The sequence below is a fragment of the Phalacrocorax aristotelis genome, chromosome 11 (genome assembly GCF_949628215.1).
Source record: "Phalacrocorax aristotelis chromosome 11, bGulAri2.1, whole genome shotgun sequence".
In the NCBI taxonomy this organism is placed as follows: domain Eukaryota; kingdom Metazoa; phylum Chordata; class Aves; order Suliformes; family Phalacrocoracidae; genus Phalacrocorax; species Phalacrocorax aristotelis.
In genome coordinates this window covers 6,732,333-6,746,036 of record NC_134286.1, presented here as the reverse complement: position 1 = coordinate 6,746,036, position 13,704 = coordinate 6,732,333, and the positions used below count along the sequence as shown (strand labels likewise).

Here is a 13,704-nt window from a genome sequence, read left to right as displayed (position 1 = left end):
GGAATGAAGTAACTTGGTCAGCTAATGGCAGTGAAGGATAGAATTGCAACCTTGATGTTCAACAGAAGAATAGTTTGCTTTTCTTATTTTGCTTTTAGCTGATTGCAAAAGAACAATCTGTTTCCAGGGCTTGGCAAATGTTTGTTGGGGAGCGAGTTGCATTTGTCATCACAAATTCTTCAAGTTTTCCCTTTAGAAAACATCATAATGCAGTTCTGCAAATCTTGCCTCAGTACTGGAGAAGGATGTTTGTGGAGACGGTGGAAGAGGAGTCATGCTGTCTAGCAGATACTTCACTTATTACCACAGAACTGAAATACTAACATGAATCTTTTTTCTTTTACGAGTGTAACTGACATCAGGAGCCCCACTAGCTATTTAGTTGGAAGCCAGATGGTTGGTAAGGAAAATGCAAATAGTAGGTGACAATTAACACCTGCACTCCTTAGACTGCCTGTGCACCCCAGGCCTGAAAGATTCACCGATTGGGTAACACACAGTATTGCTGCTGGAAGCTAATTATTGTGTTTTAGGAGTAAAAAATGAAAATTTGTTCCATATGGAAAAACAATTGCTACAACTCTGTTTTGTTTGGTCACAAACCATTTGATTTGGGGATGATCAGCCTTAGTATTGCTGGGTTTATTAACATGACAGGCTTCTAACTGTTTAGCCTGTGGGATGTAAAATAGGTTGGGAAGCTGGTGAGAAATATGCTGTCACACAATGCCTGAATTATTATGCAGAAGAAATTTACCAACTTCCCTCCTCCAGTTTATCCTATTTGGAAAGATGCATGAAATATAAATGGCTGTTTCTAGTGAAAGCAAGTGCTACTTCATCAGGAATAAACATTCTGTCCTGTAAAGATTTACAATATTAACCGTTCTCCAGTACTGTTTGCAATCACTGCTTCTTCTCGGTCTTTCTCACTCTGCTTCTTCTGCTCTATTTTCATTTTTTGAACTTTCCTCATTTGCCTTCTAGCCTTTTTTTTTTTTTTTTCCAGATTATCTGGAAGGTGAATAATGACCAGACAGAACTCAAATGCCATTTTGCTATGCTTAATAGCTGATTAAAAACAAACTGGCCCATCTCTAGTGTTCACACACAAATGCTCTCTCTTGGGTTTTTTAAATTGAGTCATAATTGCCTATGCCAGAAGCTGTCAGTACAACAGGATAGAAAGCAGTCAGCTCTTCTTAGTGTTACATAAAGTTGTCATTTTGGAAGAATAAGCAATGATAAAGAACTGTTGCAGTGCTTTTGCCCATTTTCACAGTAAACCATGATGTTTGTGTTGCTTGTAGTGTTGATCTCTGTTCTAATAAATTTTCTCTCATAAGGAAAGAATTCAAAGCAAAGCAATAGGAATTTAAGCACAATGTATGTAAGGAAAACGGGGCTGGATTTCTAGAAACACTTCTATCAAACATGCACATTCCTGCATGCCGTACAATAACGTATGAAAAGATTTAAACTTTTCACATAAAACTTGGAATTGAGTGTATTGTTTCTACTGCAGCAAGCACACTGGCAGAGGCCAACATCTAGCTGTACAGGGAAAGAAAAATGTGATATAGAACATTCTTAAGTCTACGTATTATACATACAACATCGCATGCTGACTTCCCTAATCATATGTGATTTCATGGGTAATGCAAGGCATAATTAACATTTGTAGCATCTGAAATCTGAGCAGAGAATGCTATCACTGACTTCTGTAGTATTTACTTTTTTTTCAAGTGGGCAACAGAATTCCTGCTGATCTTGAGAACTCATTTCTTTGCTTTCTCAGTAACAATCAAATTAATTTTAGGAAAATTATTAACAAAAATTGGCATTGTATAATCTAGCTCTGGAGCCACTGTTGCTTTTTAGTAAGCAATAATTTACTTTTAGCTCTCCGTAACCTACAAGGTAAAGCTTTTGAAATGCTGTATTTCATAACCATAGCTGAAAATCCTTCTTCAGAGTTTCAGCATCTGTGGCAACATGTGCTCATGCATTCATTTGCTGAGTCAATGTTCCATCTTTCTGGTTCAACTCTTTTACTGGGGTGATAACAGCTTTTCTGAAGCTGTTCTGCAACAGAACTGGCTGCTTTCTCAACCAATGACTCATTGTTTTGTATATTATGCTTTAAAAATTTCACAGGGACAATCCGTCCCCATTAAATAGAGCTTCCCTAGGCTGCTTATATGCCTCCTAGTGCTATTATTTTTCTGTTGTTGTCTGGCTGCAGCCATCAACTGTATAGATGCTATACTAAGAAAATAAATTCAGCTGACAGACAAGCAGAAATCCACCTGACTGCAAGCTCTGTAAATCTGCCTTATAAATGCCCCTTGTCTTTATAAAATTTTGAAGAAAACTAGAAATGGTGAAATTCTTCTGGAAGCAAAAAATACTAGAGCATTGAGGAGGAGGGTTTAGATGCATGTGTTTACATAAACTGAGGTAGCGCTTAGTAACTTCAATAGGAACACAAAAGTTAAGTGTGTTCTTGTAGATGATAAACTCTCAACATGAAAATTATTAATTATTTGCACACAATAGAAAACTAGTTTTGTGAAGCAAACTGCATCCAAAGAGACTGACCTGCTTGCAGCTCTAGGCTCTTTGTACTTCCTGTGTGTGTCAAGTAGCATAAATATTATTTAAGTGGTGGGACTTCTTTTTCTCCGCCCCCAGACAGGCGAAATGATGAAGACTGACAACGACAAATTGGCTGTTTCTTTCAACCTTGTAAGTATCCAGGTTATGTTTGAACATTTGAAATTTAGATTGAGTGTCTGGGCAAGCCACAAGGTTGGATGCATAAGAGAATGGCTTCTGTGTGTAATTAACCCCATTCCAAAAATCCCTAGTTACAATTAGGTCAGACATAAGTAATTAATTTTCTTTGGCATGAGAGCTTTGACATACACAGTAGTTTTGAAGATAAAGTAAGGAAAACCTGGAAAATTTAGTAGCCTTGCTGTGTAGTACCTGAGAGGAGATAGATATCGGGATAGCATTAATATGTTATCTCACTGTTAATTCTAAATACAGTTTAGCTTAATACCGTGTGATTTCCTAATGAGAGGATGTTGTTGAAATTCAGTACTTGAATTCCTTAGCACCATTTCTCAAGATTTTTCTAAGGAACAAATTTTTTTGGTTTGTCCTGGACTTCTGCTGTTTCTGTTATCAGTCTGTCGCCCATTTAATCCGAGGCAACTTGTTACAGCCCCACACCTGCCTTTGTTGGCGGCACAGTCACCTCACAGCAGACTCAGCAAGCAAGCAAGGAAGATGAATATGTGAATAAACTGTGTGCTCCAACCTTGGGGTTTCCCAGCTTCAGCTCTGTATTTCACACAGCACTGTGCTAAGTTGTCTGCCTTTGTCATGGAAATCTTCTTATTCGGGGAAAATTACATAATACTCTGATTACCGGTTTGCCCTTGAGCTTAAAAAAAAACCTTAGCATGCTATTCAGATCCAATAGGGTAAAGATCTCATAAGCAAAGGCTTGAAAGTGCTGTAGCCTACTGTATCAGTAGCAATACAAGAAATACTACATTCTGGGTATTTGGGGGTTGTTTCATCTGTCACATTTCATATTTAACTAGATTTAAAGATTTTGGAGGAAAAAATAGATGACAAACCTATCTTTTAAACCATATTGGCTCCCTGTTCCTGGTTATTTTTTCTTTTTTCAAGTTGGCTTCTATTTTTGATTAATCTTCTGAGCAACCATGTTCTATTTTTCACCATACACATTTTATTCAAAATACTGAATCTGAGATGTTAATTCAAAGCCAGAATTGTATTATTGTGTTTATAATATAAATATATTATCAGCATATTTATACCAGTATCTGACTTTAAAATAACCCCTGTTTTTGCAGGGGTTATATAAAATAAAGACATTTTTGCAGAGTTCTATAATTAGCAATAACGATTATGTGCTTCTTTCTATCAAGAGATACTACATAAAGTTATGGTGTTTCGTGCTTTATGAAAAACTAAGCGTGGTTTTTATTTTGTAAGAGTGTATAGAGCTAACTTCAACTCCCTCCCTACCCCCACCCACACCCCCTTTTTTTAAGTATAGCTAAGGTAGGAGGAGGTTTTCAAAACAGGGACTCTGGTGGTGTGACTCATACAATTCTGACCTCTAGAGGTAAAATAGTGTTGTTGGTTGCATATTAAAGACAATTTCCTAACCTTGGGAGGGGAAGAATGTTCCCATTCATGACTCATGTCCAGGCTAATGCTTTTATTTCCCACAATAACTGTACGGTATCACCATGTTCGGACACAGGCTTTGAGCATTTCTGAAGCAGGCAGTGACTGAATAACGGGGTATCTCACTCCCTCTGTTATAGGCATTACCTAGAACTTTAATGCCTTTTATGTGTCTGGTTCCCACCTCTGTCTGAGCAGTAGTTTTCTGCATTTGTTGAAGACAAGTCAAACCTTGTACCACTGGGCCCTTGGCCATCCTCTTCGCTAGCATTTGCATTCAGCAGCAGAAGTGCAGCTGTGTGCGTGCCTTCCATCTCTCCCATGAATGTTCTAGGACTGAAATCTTCAGTTTTGGGGAAAAAGAGAGAACATTTTGCCCTTTATCCTGTGAGAGTATTCGACACATCTCCTAAAATGAGAAGTTGCGGAAAACTTCTAATGTTTAGTAAGCTCTTCCCTATTGAATGGAGAATTACATGGCAATAGTGTAAACCTCGATAGAGTTCAAAGAAAGTCTTAGGTGGATTCAAGTAGCGTACACTCAAATCTTCATATCGTGATGCAGTGGGGTTTCTTGTGGTTAGAGTGCTGTGCCCTCAGGAGGCATCTCTGCAGATCTGGCAGCAGCACCGCAGTATTCACAAAACAATGGGAATTTTAAATCTATTTCTTCAAATTTCTCACTTGACTTCTAATAAGTTTTCCCGTTACCCATTTAATTCTTTTCTCTGTAATAAGTTGGACAAAAGTATAATTTAACATGTTTTTACTTGTAACTCTGTTTCTTCTTGGCTTGCATCAAAATAATTCTCTTAAAAATGCCACAACACAAAGCACTTGTATAAATTACCCTGAGAGATGTGTTGAAATCATTATGACTCTTTTGCATTATTTACATCATGACGTTCCGTCGGTGCACTAATACTCAAGACTGTTTTATATTTCTGGATTTAACAAATATGCAAATCAGGTGCACATTTCCCTAGGAATGCAAATATCCCTAATGAGGAAAGACAACAAACTTCAAAACAAACAAAAGAATAGAATATGGTAAATAGCTCATGTGAAAGTGGGGAAAGGAATGTTGCTCAAGTAAGTGGACTAGAGATACGGGCTGTAATCCTTGCCCTGGGATTGTTTAATCAGCTCATCTTGAAGCTCTGACAGATCAATTGTTTCTTGACAGGGAGAGAGCTGGGGAAGAATGGCAGCCAAACAGAATTTTCCCATCAGAAGGCATGAAAACTTTTGGGTTTCCTCTCTGTGGCAATCTAGTGAGCTGAGAGGATTGACTTCCTCTGGCTGAATTTGTTAAGTCTGGTAGAACACCACTCCAAAGGTCCCCAGCTCTCAGAAACAGTACTTTTTTTGTATTGTAATAATTAAAATAGCTGTTTGATTTCAATGTATACACACAGAATGGGAATAGCATCATGGTGAATTGAGTTTAAGTATTACAGAAGGATTTGAATGTCCTTCAGAGAAGCATTCAGCTCAGATTTCATGTTAAAGCAATCCCCTCATTTCATAAGGATAAGTGATATCTTTGAATCGTAAAGTTCTAGATTGAGTATGTATACAGTGGGAATGTTCTTTATTGTGCTGTGTTTGTGCTGTGCTTTTAATTATGCATTGCTCACTGAAAACTTTGTCTCCCATTCAAAGCTGAATTTCATTCAGAAGTTCAATTAAACAAAATTTCTTAACTAAAAGGCTCTTTTCAATAGCGCCCAAGGATAGGCCAAGGGGCGATGGGCTCAACTGGGAACACAGAAAGTTCCATCTCAATATGAGGACAAACCCCTTCCCTGTGCGGGTGCCAGAGCAGGGGCACAGGCTGCCCAGGGAGGCTGTGGGGTCCCTTCCCTGGAGACATTCACCCCCCGCCTGGACGCGGCCCTGTGCCCCTGCTCTGGGTGTGCCTGCTCCAGCAGGGGGTGGGACAGGGTGAGCTCCAGAGGTGCCTTCCAACCCCCACCAGTCTGTGATTCTGTGAAAATAAGACATTTATTTTAATCTGGCTTCTATTTTGAATTTTGATGGCTTCCTACTAAATATGCAAGCGTTCTTTTCTGTGAAATTGGTTCAATATCTGAAAATCTTAATTATTTGGTAGTTTGTTTTTCATTGTGTAACTTTGGCCCCCAAAGTACTGGTATATGTCTCAATTAACCGCCATCTTTAAGATGATCGTTATGGTAAAATTAGCCCGAGTTCTCAAAAAACTATGAATTCTCTATAGCGTATGTGTAATAAGTGGGGTACAATGTTTTAATCAAAATTCCTCAGTAATCCTTTAACTGCATATTATATGTAACTACTGCCTTTTCTGTCTATTCTCAGTCTTTTAACTAAAAAATGTGCTTTGTGTCTGTTACAGTAAGAATGTCAGTTTGATTCTGTACTGTGACAGCACCACATTCATGAAGCCTCCGTCTCATCTGTCTCTCTCATTATATATCTGCTCTTGCTTTAACACACTCTCATTTGTTTGTACTGACAAAGTTGATGGGTGAGGATCAAACTACCTTGAAAAATGCTGTCTTGATTTTCCCATGTGCTACTTAATCTGTCATGCAGATAGAGATATTAGAGTGCTGGAGAACAAGTTCTTTAAGCAAAATTATTTCCTGATAAAATGTGTCCCAAAGTTATGCCAAATCCCCACACCCAAAGTCTGCAAAAAGTCTAAAAATAACTTACCCGTAGTATGTGCCTGTGGTAATTCTTTGAAGATCAGAACACTAGGAGGGCTACTTTGGTAGCTTTGACTTCTGTTAACCTGCCTTCCATCATAAAGGAGAAAAGGTTTGCAACAAAATCAGCTGACACAAAATGTATTTCTCATCTCTTTCCCAGTATTACACTTCTGACAGCTCTGTGCCTTGCCTTTCCTACAAGTTAACACCACGTGGGAGGAGTTAGCTTTGTTCTGCTTGAACTCTGAAGCCTTGTCTCTGGGGGAGCGAGGAGGCCGTAATTACTATGAATTGCTGGTGCTGATGGTGAAAGAAAACTTGATATTCACAAAACTCTCAGTGGAAGCTGGACTAGGACTTTATTAGATTGATACATCTAATACCCCTAATTGACACCTTGGCGAGGTCTCCAATGGCATGTGAGTTAAGGGGCTTTCTTAAAAATATTGTTCGCTAGATATACACGAACTTGACTTTTAGGTAGCGTACAGCTGCTGGCAGTTACAAAGCTACCCAGAAACCTGAACTGTCAGGTGCCCTTAAGTCCTGTTGATTTGGATGAATGTTTTATGTACTACCAGAAGTTATATGTATAGTGTACAAAAGCAACCTTCAAATGTAGTTGTAACACTGAATGTTATTTAAAAGACTCGGATCTTCAATATGAGTATGTGTGCTTTGCTCTAATTTTCTATGAAGATGTAAGAAAAAAGAATGCAAGAAAAAATAGCAGATAAATGTGACAGTAATTTATGGTTGTAAACTTGTCTGGGGAGGAGAGACCTTATTACTAGCTTTCCTTGGGATTCACAACTTTTAAAAAGAGAACTTTTCATCCCAGGATTTTTTTAATTGTTATGTTAAAAACATCCTTCCCTTTTCATGTTCTCTTCTTCTGTTCAAGCGAATATAAAATAAATCAAAGATAACCAGAATGGAAGATGCAGAATGAAGCATTCAGTAAAGAAAAAAATGAAAACTTTAGTAAACAGCCTGCCTTTTCAAACTGTGTGAAAAATTCTTCTTGACACTCTAATTTCAAATTGTAATTAACAAAAATATAATTTCTCTTAACTGAGACCTTTTTTACCAGACAGCTGGTGTCCTTTGTGCCAGCGGTCAAATGTGAAGACACACCGTGATGCACTACATTGTAAAGTTGTCAGAATGAAACGTGGATTTTAAAACTACGGAAGTGAACAGAAACGATGAGCATCTTTGTTCCTGTCTATGATTATTTCAATGTATTTTTTCAATATAGCATCATCTATTTGCTTTTACTTTAAAATCATTTTGTCTTACTGACAACTTAATGATTTTTTTTTGAGCCCCCATAGGCAAGTGTAGTTCCTAGCTGTTTGTTCTGTTCTCCTTCTCAAGGACAGTGGGAACGAGGTTTTTTCATTCCTGAGTTTATGTTGCTCTCTTTCTAAAACTAATCCTTACCACATTGATTTTACTGGCTTTTCAGATTTTAGAAGTTTTCTGAAAGAGTGGAAAGAAGAAAGGCTATATGAGAACAAGGAGTGCAAGTTCTTTTCATTTCCTTATGAAATAGGATTTAATTTTCTAGATACTTTCTGCCAAAAACATTGGAACAGGTATTTAGCAGCGGTAAACGTAACTCTCTGTGGACTTTATTTATGCAGGTTTAAAACAAAAGACATTACAGTAAAGTGTTTCCCTTGACCCTGGTGAATGCAAAACTTTACATAATTAAAATGGTCTTTTTATTTTGCATTAGGTAGCAGTTTTCAGCAGTATATACCAAAATTATACAGAACCACAGTTGACATAATGATGGTTTTCCAAGCAATGTGCAAAAAGCCAAACTCCTTTCTGAGTGCAGTCTGCATAAAATCTGAGTTGTGTGGATTTTGGGGTAGTTCTCTGATCATTACAATGTATTTTGGAAGTTTTATGTGACCCTGAAATGTGGTTCTTTTTCAAAGGATGGTATATTTGTTAATTTCGAAAACTGAATCTTCCCAGTGTTGAGATGTTCCCCATTTGTATGCCCCTTTTTTATGTTAAATAGCCTCTCGGGTTTCTTTCTGCTAGGTTTTAAATGTAGATGGGGAACTCATCCAAATGGTCTCTTTTTTTCAGATGTGGCCTTTTATTGCTGGATTATATCTCATACCAATTCCTATGTGGATTTCACCAAGAGATACAGTACTGGATTGTATTGCTGTGTTTGACTGCCGGGATTGTTGCTGGTAATGACTGCAGTACAGAGAAAAAGCGCTGTCCACAGCTTGAGCTTGATTGTACATTCTGTCATAGAGCAAGTCAAGGGAAATACAAGCTTTCATTTGTGAAGCAAACAAAAAACCCCTGTATGTTCATTTCAGATGTTCAGTAAGAACTAAATAATCTCAGAAAATCGAAGAGGAATCAGACTAGGCTTCCTACTGCTCACCCACTTTATGCCTATCAGTCAATTTGTGTGGGGAACAAAAATACTGTATAAAGAGTGTGTCCTCTGAAAAATACTTATGAAAAGCTTATTCTAGCTTCTTTCCTTCTTTGTTTTATTTCATTTTGTTATTGAAAGAATAGGCTGACGTATTCCTCTGTGGCTTATGTCTTTAGGAACATTTAGGGTAGCCCCACCTGATTAGGATTTTCATATTCATACAGAATGTAATCAGCATGAAATTGCAGAAAGCAAGCCATCCTACTACCTTGTCAGTGAAAATGCAGAATAAACAAATCAAAAATTATGTCTTCTATCTAAGTACATGATGGGTTAATCATTCATGAAGTAATCGTTATCTTACAAGTTTGACTTACAGCTCAAGAGAAATGAAGAATAAAATAAATACCAAGCTGTTATTTTTCTTTATTATTGGAAGACATTCCGTGGTTTGAGTGCATGCAGGGAACATTGGACAAGTGTTTAAAGAGATTAAGCTACTGTTTGGGAAGGATTTTGAGAGAAAACAGGAAAAGCTATTATACAGTGTGCTACTTCGTATTTTAGAAGGATATAAAAACTTACGGAATAGGTAATGAGACCGAGTAAACAAAGAGTTTAATGCCTTCTGAACTACTAGGGTGTTTGCCTAAATAATAGAGACATAAGCTTTTAATTTTTAATACAAGTAAACTTTGTTTCAAGTACCACTATTTGTGATACAGCAACTGCAGATCATAGAAAAATATGGCTGAAGTAAGCTTTTCAGAAGTCATCCATTTTATTCTCCACTCATAAGAATGGATCAACTGATCCATTTATGATTAGTATTTGCTCTGTTTTCTAAATATCTTGGTTTAGTACTTCAGTATTTTAAATACTTCTTTTCACAGTTAGGTTTTCCTGATTTCTAAGACATACATAGGCTTTTGGTTTAGTGTAATTAGTGCTTGTTTTTCCTCTCCATTTTCTAATGAACTGGTGGTGTTTGTTCCTGCCTTCCCCTCACCCAACATTTCTCCTTCAATAAGGTTTTGGTACTTTAGATGCCTTTCTAGTTTCCTCCATTTATCATTTGTGTTTTCTAGCTTGTGTTATTCATTCACATTAAGCTAGATCAAATCACTACAAGTTTTTGGTTGAATTTGCTGTTTGGTTTTGTTTTTTTTTAAAAAAATTCAGATTAATGAAAAGCTCATAACTTTATCCAAGTTGCTTTTTTTCCTTCTGTTTCCATTCATCCACTCAGGAGAAGACTTCTGTTATTAGGAGCACCTACGGAATCTTGCACAGCTTCACTGATGGTACATCAGGTGACGCTGTAGTGGCAGGGGTGGGTGTGTGTCTGCTGCACGAGCCCGAGTTCTGCTCTCTCAATGGCAACATTTTGAACTTAGTCTAAATGAGTTTCTCCCAATAGAGAGGTTTTTTCTTTGGGTGTTTTTTTCTTCCCACCCCTGCTTTTTTGTTTCTTCTTTTCTTTATTTCCTTCTTTCTTTCCTTTTTTCCTTCCTTTATTTCTGTCATTTCCATCTTTCTTTCCTTTATTTCTAACTTTCTTTCCTTTATTTCCTTCTTTCTTAAAGAAAAACAACCATAAACCAGTTCACCAGTTTCACTGCATCAACCTGCAAACACGTGATGGCTTGGACATAAAAAGGGAAATTAATGGGAACCTCAGGGAACTCTACATAGGAAGTTGCATATCTAGTAAGTGTCTGACTTTTTAGACTCTATCTTAAAAGGTACTTGGGGAGAAGAAGTAGTGATGGGTAGAAACAGCTGATATTTTAATGCTTAAAAATCTTTTGCAACAAACAAACAAACATTTCTAGCTACACGTAGCACCTGTTTTAGAAAGTAACCAGTTACTAAAAAAGAAGTGTGTTTAAAAGGAGTCATCTTTGATCTTAAAAGAAAATAGGAATTGTGGACAAAGCCATTATTCTTTTAGTGTTTTCCTCCCTTTACCCCCCAATCAAATCTAGTTAGAAAAAAGTGTATTTTGTGGAGCTTAATAATGACTGTGAAGTGTTGTTAAGAAAATCATGTCTCTACCCATCAGCCGTGATCTGTATGAGGAGGCAGGTGATGGGTGAAACAGCAAGCCTAGCAAAGCAACAGAAGCATAGTGGAAGTACGAGCAGAACATACAAGTAGTTCTGTGGGAATGAGACCTGTTAATGTTGGGTTTCAAAGCCAATGTAATATTGTACTTCATACTCTAGAGAGAGATTGATGAAGTGGTAGCGTTTTGACACTAAAATCTGTAGTTTCTTTTTGACAGACACCATAATTCCTGCAATTTAATTCAGATCTGTTGAAAAACGTTTATTGCCTTTTGACTTCAGGTGCAAGTGACCTGGAAAACAAGTTGCCTAGAAAACAGGTACCAAAAGAATAATGCTGGAATTTAATTCATGGCTCTGAACTCCAGTTTATGCTTTTTTGGTAATAAAGGAGTTCTGATCAAGGTGTTCATTCCCACCATTTCCAGAACTGTTTCAGCCACTGTTTGGATCCCAACAATTGACATGAGATGGAAATGGAGCTGTGAGAGTGTCTGAGAAATATCGGTATACTAATGTGAAAAAAAACCACCACAAAACCTGGAGCAATTCTTCTACTTCAAGGCTACTTTAAACACTTGTCTCTAAAAGTAAATTGTCTGCCACTCTTGGCCTTAAAATTGGACGTTTTCTGTTTTATAAGTTTTATATTACTGGTAGCAATTATATTGTAATGACTTCTATCCATCAGTACGAAAGAGGAGTTAAATCAACTGGAGTGTGTGCTGGTAACAGCCGTGAAGTCCTAGGCCACTGCCGGTTTGTTACAGTATTAAGGAGTGTCATGGTGGGTGCGTCTTTATGTCAGAAAGAGTTGCAGAGTTAAGCAGGATAACATTACTGTGTCCGGATAGTGGAAAAATAAATGCATATCAGCTGTTATTAGACACCGTAAGTACAAAATAAATCTGTTCCCAAGAACACCATTGTGAATGAAAAAGGAGAGAGAGAGAATAATCCCTTGCTAGTAGGTTTTAGCATAGCGGGGTAAGCCTCTTTCCGCCTTCTTTCTGATGTTTTCCAGGATTTCTCCAGATGGACTAGGGACTCCTAGACAGAGACTGTTACCTGGGCAGAAAATTCAGGTGTCCAGTCTTTATTAAGTTTGGTTTAACTCAAGATTCAGTAAACTGCAGGAAAATCCATAGTTACAGCAGTTTTGAAAATATTTTATTTTGATAAAAAATGTTGGTTTTGCCAAATCTCCTGGAACCTTCAGGAAATTGGAGGAAAAAACCCTGAAGTTACTTATACACTATTTTTCTATTTGTAATTTCTGCTACTTTTTAATCGCTGTCCATATGTTTCAATTTTTAGGTACTGCACTAAAATTGTGCCTGACCCATTGCCGCCGCTTGTTTCCAGAAACAGGTATGTATGAACTTGCAGCAAACATTTTAAGAGATTAAAGCCCTGTAATGGACAGTGTTACATACGAAAATCTCTCTTCTGAATAGTCAGTTCCCGTAACACCTTTGGGTTCCCAGTTCCCATGGGACTATGTCAGAAGACAAGTGACGTTACTAAGTTAACCAAACACACGTTTGTCTTACAATTTTTTCTGTTCATTCAAAAGGGACACGAATATTTTGTTTCCTAATCTGCAGAATTACCCTGGAGCTCCTGTTGCGATGTGTCAGTACAATGACAGCTTCCCCCGAATGACAACTTACAGCTAGAGTGAAAAATGGTGGATTTGTAAACCAAGGTTGTTTAAAGTGTTTAAAGAAAAGACTCGGTTCTCAAGTGAATATTTCTCAGTTAATCATTATTGCATTTTACAATACACCTTAAACAGGCTTATTTTAAAATGGATCTAACTGGCATACTTAAATGGACTTGTAACGGCATATGACGCAGGATATGCCGTGCTGGCACAGACTAACATAGTGTTGTTGATGGCAATTAGAAGAGGCTCATAGACATTCTACACTTTCCACAATGTGATCTAGTAAAAACAAGTCAGTAGTAATGGGAGTTTGCAAATGTTCACCTTAGTGACAGGTTTTTTTATCCTGCCTTTTGTTGTCACTTGGGCCATTACTGTCACTGCCTTTTTTCTAATAGAGGCCTTATTTTTCGTGTCACGTAAGCCACTACTTATCTCCCTGAATGTGCATTTGTCTGGAACTCTGTTATATATGATATTTCATTCAGTTTATCCTTAAGTTTCTTTAATGGAATCTTGTTTAACAAAAAAAGATGAAGTGAGTATTTTGCAGTCACAAGTGTAAGGAAGGAGTCTCGGACTGAAGGCTGTCTGGGAAGCTCTCGCACAGTG

At 37.5% G+C, this 13,704-nt stretch overlaps 1 long non-coding RNA gene across 1 annotated transcript in view; it reads left to right on the top strand.

Moving 5' to 3' along the window:
* Window positions 1-344: 344 nt before the first annotated feature.
* LOC142063229 (uncharacterized) overlaps window positions 345-13,704 on the top strand; it is a 52,806-nt gene continuing 39,446 nt past the window's right edge. The window contains exon 1 of the long non-coding RNA XR_012662696.1: window positions 345-400. This is a non-coding gene — a long non-coding RNA (uncharacterized LOC142063229). The remainder of the gene's footprint in view (window positions 401-13,704) is intronic.